The sequence below is a fragment of the Microtus oregoni genome, unplaced genomic scaffold (assembly GCF_018167655.1).
Source record: "Microtus oregoni isolate MIOR12 unplaced genomic scaffold, Mior012 000001F_ref0000356, whole genome shotgun sequence".
In the NCBI taxonomy this organism is placed as follows: domain Eukaryota; kingdom Metazoa; phylum Chordata; class Mammalia; order Rodentia; family Cricetidae; genus Microtus; species Microtus oregoni.
In genome coordinates this window covers 23,154,230-23,163,909 of record NW_024543060.1, presented here as the reverse complement: position 1 = coordinate 23,163,909, position 9,680 = coordinate 23,154,230, and the positions used below count along the sequence as shown (strand labels likewise).

The 9,680-nt window shown below is 36.3% G+C and overlaps 1 pseudogene; it reads left to right on the top strand.

The window, feature by feature from the left end:
• Positions 1-297: 297 nt before the first annotated feature.
• Positions 298-9,680, top strand: part of LOC121458689 — a 33,859-nt pseudogene continuing 24,476 nt past the window's right edge.

Below are 9,680 nucleotides of genomic sequence, written 5' to 3'. Positions count from 1 at the left end.
GAATTGGGTCAGGTCTCCCATCTGTTGCAGGTAGAAGGGGAGAGGAGAGAAATCTTTCTTTCACCCCATCACAAATATCCCTTGTTCTCCTATTCTCGCACCCTTAGGGCCAACTTCCCAAGCCTCTGGGAAACGTGCTTAGTTCTGTTGTGCTGCCCAGGTGAGGTGAAGGACTCTATTCTGAGTGCTTCAGCTAATGAGGGCCAGAACCAGTTCTTCCTAGTTTTGTAGGCAGTGATGGGGCAGGGTCAACTTTGTACAGCCCGATTCTCTCGGCCTTGAGTGGTATCAGAAGCCATGGATATCAACATAGGCTTTGATAGTGTGGTGGCTATCATGAACACAGACTTTGGCTTTGGCAGTAGCCCAGGTCCGGATATCACTATAGTCCTCCTGGGGCACAATCAAGCCAACCCATCAGCTCAATTCTCACTGCTTTCACCTCTTCAGATATGGCTCTGCCCACAGGATATGAACCATTCTCTCTGTCTCTTTCTCACACATACCACACCCATGCATCTGCTGATCATAATAATGTCTGTCTCCTTAGCCGCACAAGGCACTGGGTGTGCCTGTGTTTGCTCTTTGGGGCCTGTGGCAGACTATCATGGGCCTCTGTGTGGGTATCATTTTCCAGCTCTTTCTGTCATGGGGCTGGGCAGGACCCCATTTCATCCTTTGTTTCTACCGGTAGGTTAGACCTATGGAACTCATTTTCAGTTTCACTGGCTGTTGCATAGGAGACGGGGCACACACGAAATTTCTGCCTTTTGACAGGTACCTTTCCTGATTCCTAGAGGTTCTCTAGATCCCTTGAAGATATGCTTCAGTTAATATGCTAACCCACTGATTCCTCGTGATGCAAAATAGCCTGGTGCAATGTTTACCTGTGTTAACATTTATATATTTTTAACATAAGGATGCATTTTAGGAAGGTTTAACACTTTCTACACAGTTGATGATTGATTAAATAGTAAATGTAGATCGTTAAGGCTCATTTAAATTTGTTAGGATACCTGCGCTATGTGCTTTTTCTTTCAAACTCTATTTTCATTTAGTGTAAATATTGAGACAACAAAATTGTGCCAAATTTAACTGATATCAGGGATTCAATGTGATTGTGCAATAAAGACATGCCGAGTAAATGTTTATGCAGTGGTTTTCATCAGTTTTGCCCTCCAGGAAAGGGAGTGCAGACACTGAGTAGTCTCATTTATGGTCACCTATTCTGTTAGATTAGAGGTACTTCAACATAGAATTCTGAAACACTAGGTATTCAGAAAATCTTTAGCTGTAACTGCAGGGATTTCCACTATATCTCATCTAAAATAATAGTGTTTCTACACAAACTCAAGAAAACACTAATCTCATTTTCGGGACAGTCTGAATTCTGTAATGATTTATTTATAGCCTCCCTCCTCTTTGTATGCACAAAACGGTCAACAGAGATGAGAGCCCCATGAGTTCTCATGGACATATTTTGAAGTTTATGCAATTATAAAGAACCATTTAGATCTAATATGGTTTATTCTATCTATCATGAGATTTCACATATTTCAGGAAAAATGCAATGTACTAGTTTACTGGGTAAACTAAATTTTATAATAAAACTTGTTTAAAAAGACAATTTGAAAAATACCATATTTAAATAAATTTAATTTGGAAAATGCCAGCATACACGTTATCTCTATCAATAAAATCAAGCCACAGAATTATGATCTTAAGTGTTAAAAGAAAAATTCTTCACACATTTTTTTCTAAGTCAATTTATGACCAAATCTTTGTGTTATATTTTATAATGGGCTTTCTGAAAACATTTCTCTTCTAATTTAATTATTAAATGTTTACAAGTGCCAGTGCTAATTGTTTACTTGAAGGAAGCTATTTCATGAGCATTATATAGTGCTTTGGAGGCTTGTAGCATAAATTAATATAAAACTCATTTTTCCAATCCTCCAAAATAATGTTTAACAGACCCTAAGTGAAGGGTGTTTAGAGTAAGATTAATCAAATTCAAAGTACTAATGGGAATGCATCCTTTATCTACAGAGAGAAGAATTGCTGCCAATTGGTAACACAGCTGCCTCAGAGAGACGTGTAAGTGCTGGGTGAGGCTCTCTATAACATTGCACCATATCCCTTCCCTCAAATGTAGCCCTTGCAGTAATCTTAGATATTTATCCCTTTACACTGCACAGTTTGTAGCTTGCAATTTAACAATTCCCCAACTTTTGTTTTAAAAGCAATTATTCCTTATTCCTCTTTTGCCAGCCATTATTGAGGCCCAGACTCATGTACAGGATTCCCATAACAGCTTCTTGATAAATGTTCATCGCAGCCTTCCCCTCTCATTATTCCTGGATCCTACATCAGAGAAATATTTCTAAATAACTACTCTTAGCATTCTTTTTTCTGCGCAAAAAGTTTTTTGGGTTTTCCTTGTGGGATACATTACAAATTCCTGTGCCTGCGATGGAATTTCCACTACCAGCTGACCGTGTTTGCTCGTTCAGCTAGTATTTATTGAGGGTTCACTGTGTTTAGCATTTTCAGTGTGATACTCCAATGTCTTGAAATGTTCCCTTTCATTTGGAGACTTATAAAAATACTTAAGGAAAGTTAAGTAGCTTAGGTATCTGTTTAAGATTTTTAAAAAGGTAATGTGTCTGGGTATGGTCTATATATCAGTAATATATTTGAAAAAAACTGTGTATTGAATGGTAAAACACTAATCAAATATAAAACAAGTTTTACACTATATGAAGCATATATGTATTGTATATGTTTTTTTTAATCTTTCTGAGCAATTAGTAGAAATAGAGATCTAACAATATCAAAAAGAAATAGAAAAATTTCCAAAATAAGTAAAATATTTTGTGTGATAATTTTGAGAGATATAGATGAATACAAATATGTCAGATTTATTAGTTATTATTTTTTATGTTAAAGAAAATAAAATTAATTTTTCTAGCCCTATTGTGATAGGCATTGTTGTATGTAGACTCTATGAAGCATGATCCTACTTCAGGGTATATTTGAGTTTATCTTACCTTCTCATCTCCTGAAAATGTTTGGATTCCATAACAGAGTTCTGAATAAGATATATTCATGGGAAAGAGATGAGCCCCTTTGGATCTGTTTGCTCTCCTCAGAACCCTACTCTTTCCACCTGTAACAACATCTCTGAAAGCTTCCTGCTTCCATGTCATAGATGTCAGGTTTGAAAGTCAAAGAAATCAACTCTATTTGCTGTTATTGAATGAACTGTGCATTTGTTTGTTTGTGTGTTTGTTTGTTCAATATCCTTACCATTATGATGTGTTCAGTAAAACTCTGTATTAAATAAAAAAAAGGTCCTGTACTGATTGCTATATTATCATCTTATTCTTTGAAAATACAATTAGTTCCATCTTCCTTCACTCTCCTGGATCTCCAGCTCTTTGATTTGGAGCTAGCTTGTTTGCTTATTAGTTTTCTCATGTATCAAGAAGCCATAAAATTTTGAGAAAGGAACCTGTCTTAGCTTTGTTCATTTTTTTTCCCATAAGGTAATATCTGGCAATTCATATCTTCTTACTAAATGCAAGCTAAGCTAACAGATGAATGAACAAACACAACGATCCCATATTAGTGGATGTGTTATTCCATGCTATTGTAGGTGTTGCAGTGGTGTGAGTTGGGAGAAACTGGAGCATATTTTAACCAGGCATGCAATTGTCTATGCAGACCCCAGAATAAAATAACTTCTCCCTCTGTATACAATCTTTTGCTTCTACCAATTGTTTTCTCAGGATGATTGCCTTGCAACTCTTCTTTTTCAATATGATTACCTCTGTCACTCCTTAAATATGGCTCCTATATTGCATGTTCTGAATCAAACTCTAAAACTTATTTTTTCATTGCTGTGCTTCTGTAGTCTGTGTGTTTTCCATGATCTATGTACTCTTGAGAGGGTTAGGTATTCTGGTGACTTTGGTATATTCAGCTTTGATGTTTTCCTTAAAAATAGTTACAATAATCTAATCAAATTCTTTGTAGTGTTCCACAGATCTGCAGATAAAATTTATAATTCTTATTCTTGGTAATCTAGTAACAAGATAAATGTAAGACTTGCCATTCATTTCTTCCATGGTCCATGTCACATATGACTCTTTCTTGTCACATAGAAGATTTCCCATGACATAAGCATATAGACATGTTTCTAAACTGTATTTTGTGTCCCAAAGTTTTGCTTTCATTTAAGTTCACTTAAACTGGCTCCTGGATTCCTACTTCACCTCATCTCTTTCCATTATTCTGCTCATTGGGTCTTCTAAAGGCATTCTTTTTTGAAAATTTGTACAAACCATAACCACAATTCACATTATATTTCAATTAATATAAAAAAGTTACCTTGTCCAGATTTAATATGAGTGCTTTAGTTTTATCTAATTGTGTATGAGCAGTGAAGTCTTAATTGCTGAGCCATCTCATCAGCCCAAGGCTCTGTGCTTAGATTTCCTGTTGTTTCCTTTAGAATCTCTAAAAAAAAAAAATGTGTATGACTATGTTGGAATAACTGAATTTTCTTGCAGTTCATATTCAAGATTATTTTTTTTAACTTTTTTTTTATTGAGAAAAGAGAAAAAAAAACAAATTTCCTCCTCCTCCCAGCCTCCCATTTCCCTCCCCCTCCTCCCACCCTTCTCTCCCTCCCCCCACTCCTCTCCCCCTCCCTCTCCAGCCCAAAGTGCAGTCAGATTTCCCTGCCCTGTGGTAAGTCCTAGGTCCTCCACCCTCCGTGCATTTCTAGGAAGGTGAACATCCAAACTGGCTAGGCTCCCACAAAGCCAGCACATTACGTAGGTTCAAAACCCCGTGCCATTGTCCTTGGCTTCTCATCAGCCCTCATTGTTGGCCATGCTCAGAGAGTCCAGTTTTATCCCATGCTTTTTCAGTCACAGTTCAGCTGGCCTTGGTGAGCTCCCAATAGATCAGCTCCACTGTCTCAGTGGGTGGGTGCTCCCCTCGTGGTCCCGACTTCTTTGCTCATGTTCTCCCTCCTTCTGCTCCTCATCGGGACCTTGGGAGGTCAGTCCAGTGCTCCAGTGTGGGTCTCTGTCTCTGTCTCCATCCATCACCAGATGAAGGTTCATAGCCAAGAGGACAACTATATGCTTTTCCTTTGGTTCACCTTCTTACTTAGCTTCTTTGGGATCACCAAGTGTAGACTCCATGACCCTTGTTTATGGCTAGAAACCAATTATGAGTGAGTACATCCCATGTTCATCTTTTTGGCTCTGGGATACCTCACTCAGGATAGTGTTTTCTATTTCCATCCATTTGCATGCAAAATTTGAGAAGTCATTGTTTTTTAACGCAGCATAGTACTCTAATGTGTAGATATTCCACACTTTCTTCATCCATTCTTCCATTGAAGGGCATCTAGGTTGTTTCCAGGTTCTGGCTATTACAAATAATACTGCTATGAACATAGTTGAACAAATGCTCTTGTCATATTCAAGATTAATCAGAAATCTTAAATGGGGGCAATATTTTTGTGTAAGAACAATCTAAACTATTAATTGAAACTGACTTAAGCAAAATATATAATATACCATTTTTTTTACTGGTCAATAATCATGAATTTAAGTATATCTCATTATGTAAAAAAATCAAGGAAACTAAAATATGCAAATATTTACATATTTTTGAATGATCCAAGCTGCTTTTAGTGTGTATCGAAAACCTAGGTCCTAATTTTAATCTATTTTTAAAGTAATTTTCTGAAGAATACTCAGATACCTTTTTAATTATCTGTTATGATTATGGAAATATATTTTTTATAATATGTTACATATATAATGTGAATTGTAAAGACATCAAATTAATATTCTTTCAAGTAGCATAATTCCTTGTTATATAATACTTTTCTTAATAGTTTTTAATATACCCAATTTATTAAAAGCATCTTAATTAACAGAAACATTTAAATATCTACAATATGATAATTTTAAAATATGTCATACTTGAATGATCTCTTACATAAGTATTTAATTCTACACTAGTGATTGTCAATTCCAGTTATTAGTAGAAATTTAATGCAGTTATAATAATCCAAAAGATTAAGCACATGCAAATATTCTCTGCTTTATAGAATGACCCATAAAGTAAATATCTGTTCACAATATACACTTCTGAATCATTTCATGAAGAGGTTGAAGCGCACATAAAAGCTTCACAAATATCAAGCAATGATGCACAGAAACCAGTTTATAGAAGCTCTTGCTATTAATAGAAGTGAGAAGAAATTTCATTTATAGTCTATTTTGTATTTCAACTTCTGCTACAGCATTCTGATAATCACAATTATATTACTTTTCTATTTCCTCAAGAAGAGAAAAATGAAGGCATTGTCAACATTTCCATCACTGACCTAGATTGCTGGCCTCATTGAAGAGGGCAAATATTTTGAGGACTGTGTTGACTAGAACCCTCACAATTTGGAGATGAAGATGAAGGCATTTCATGCCCAAATTTAATGCAGCTTGCCTGGTCCGTCCTAAAAATGGAAAAAAAAAAGTAAACCAGAAAACAAACCTTCACTTTTGGTGGTTTCAATATAGTTAATTAAAGCACAATTTTAAACAACATTGTCTAGAAAAGTTTTGTTTTGTAAGACTCAATATGTTTTATTATTGTACCTACCTATAAGCTTATATCTCATCTCTAATAGAATGTAGTCTCTTAATCAATCATACTGAGGGTACAAAAATAATATAGAATTGCACACATATTTTAATGAGAATGAAATGTAAATATGCCAGATAAGCAGTATTTTGAGTAGGTGGGGAAAAAGAGCAAACTGCATTTGCTCTAATTTTGTCTGATCTTTGGCAGATAAACAAAACCTAAATGTATACAGATATCTCTTTTTGCTGAGCAATTCTACTGCAGCCTATAATTGCATGGCTATTAGTGATAAATTCTGATTTACAGCTTAATTGGCCAGAAGTGAATATAGCCTCAAGGTCATTGTAATAAAGAGAGCAGGAAGTTTAGGGAGGCACATAAGTTAAGCAAGAGCCTGTGTGGCACAGTATGTGGAGAGCTGTTTAAAATATAGAATACAACACGGGCCCATATTGTGCGGTGCTGACTCCATACACGCAATAGAAAAGGTCAGTCTGAAGTGCTCACAGAGGCCCTACAATAAAATATTTTATATTTAACAACACAGCTCTCTTGCTTTTTTCCTACAAGGGAAATGAATAATTATATGATGCCAAAAGTGATTAGAAATGGACCAATTAAAGCCTCCAGGACAGTTAAGCCTTAGAAGAAATGCAGCAGAAAATTGAGGAAAATAGAAGCGAGAATTTCGGAAACGAGAGTTGCATACCCAGCATCACTTTGGGGGCAGCCAGTTATTTCTCCATTAAACAAGGGAAGGCTCGGGGTGTGTGGGGGTTGACTCTGAGGATGGTAGGACAGGCAATGATGGGAACATTCACAGAGGATCTTAAATGTTCCTTTATTCAAATGTTGATTGAAATCTGTAGAAGACACCTTTGTTTTTACATGAAAACAGAGAAAAAGGGCAGTATTTTTATTGATCCATAAAGAACTGACTATCAATTGATTACAAGATGATGTGATTTTGAGGTGTGATTTGTAAAAGAGAATAACATAAAAAATTATATGAGAGTAAACATCTAAATGTCTAGCCTATCCCTAGAGACAGGAACAAAGTGCGACAGTGTAAACATTTCCAACTGCCTATAGTTGAGAAATATCCATAAAGCTAATAAAATTTCCACTACATATTGCTTTGCTGCCACCAAGAATTCTAACTTATTTGATTCATTAATAGGGAGGAGGGATGGTTAAAACTTCTTGAGAACAATGCTATCATCATTTACTAAATCAAAGGCTCTGAAGTAACCATTTTTATTTGTTTTATATAATTTTCATCCCTACCAAGAGTGACAGGAAAAAGAAAGCAATGTCCTAAATAGAAATAAAACTTGGGGTCACTGAGTGAACACCAAGAGCACATTTTAATAAAGTGGATATTGGCCAGAATTTCTGATAGAACGCCTCCAGGGAACGAGATGGTCCCTCTATGCACATACACAGACTTCAATAGACGTCAGAAAAGTGTCACAGGAAAAGAAGGGAATTGGCTTGCTATGTGTATAGATTTTTCTCCCTTGAGGTTCCAGTAAGTCTATGGTTTTAGGAATTTATAAGAGATTATTCTTAGATTTGTGTTTTTCCCTTCTGGTGCTCTTTTTCATCATAAGCACTAGCTGTTAGGGACTCAAGAGAGCCACAAAATCCCATTGCAAGTAAATCTAGATGCAGGCAAGGGCCGGTTGCAAAGAAATACATGCAAGTCATACATGCAACGAAAGTCAGTTACCTCTGCACTGACATCACTGGAGCTAGAAACCGAGATGCTGTTATTATTTTGGACAGTTGGGGATGATTTCATAGATCTTTATTACCATCTAACATCATAAAAACTAACCCAGAATGTAAACTCTTAGGAAATAGAGGTAAACCATATCAAGGAAAAGGAGGAAGATGGACAGATGAGTCTCCTAAGAAATCTTTCAGAAAAAAAGCAGTTATGAATAGTCCTGTTAAATACTGAAACTATAGTAGATCAAGCAGATTATGTGAACTCCTTCAATAATAAGCTGATTCGTGTCAGACAGATGGAAGTTTTGCAATGCCAGCCTTACTCAGAGAAGGGAATAGATGATGATCATAAAGCCATGGAGTTTCAAAATAGATCCTGTTTCTTGACACCCATATGGATTTCCATACTATTTTCCTTTCCCAGTAATGAAATAGAGGCTCATATGCTGAGTGAACTCCTAATAGTTGAATTTGAATGGAGGTCCTATAATACACCAGCTGTATGACATTGAGACTAGAATTTAATCTCTTTGAGACTTATTTTCTCCCCTATTCCATGGAGTTCATAATATCTAGGCACTTAGAGTATTTTGAGATCTTTTATTATTCAAAAATTCTGTGAGCTAAAAAATGTTCTCCTCATTTGCAATGAGCACAGCTACCCTTCTTCCTCAACGATCTAAGCTGTCCCGCTTTCAGGAGGTTATGGTGGCAAGCGTGCAACCTAATCTTGAGTATATTACATCTGACCTCCCAGGGTCTACATATGAAAAATTGGATCCTCAAGGTGGCAGTACTGGGAAGTAGTGGAGCTTCTTCGGTCATTGAGAGCAGTTTCCTCTGAAGGAATAAATGTAGAATTTTCAAAAAGAACTGTTACACAATCAAGAAAAGTGTATCCCCCTCTGAATATGACCATTTTCCATGATCTCCGTAATGTTGATAGAGTTTCAAACTATCACAGAAGCAGAGTGGAGCTGCTTTTCTTGCCTCCCATCCACTGCGGCAAGCTGTGCATGCTTTTCACGGTGATGTTTCATAGAATAGAACAAAACCCAGAATGGATGAAAAAGAGAGGTTGCCCAGATATCTCAGCCAGTTAGATCACTTGCTACCAAGCCTGACTACCTGAATTTGACACCAGGTATTCATATAATGGTAGAAGAGAAGCAACTCTTGTACATTGTGTTTGGATCTCCACAAGCATTTCGTGGCATGCATCTGTTTGATTGCATAGCAAACAAATTCTTAAATAAAAAATTAAGAAATAATAA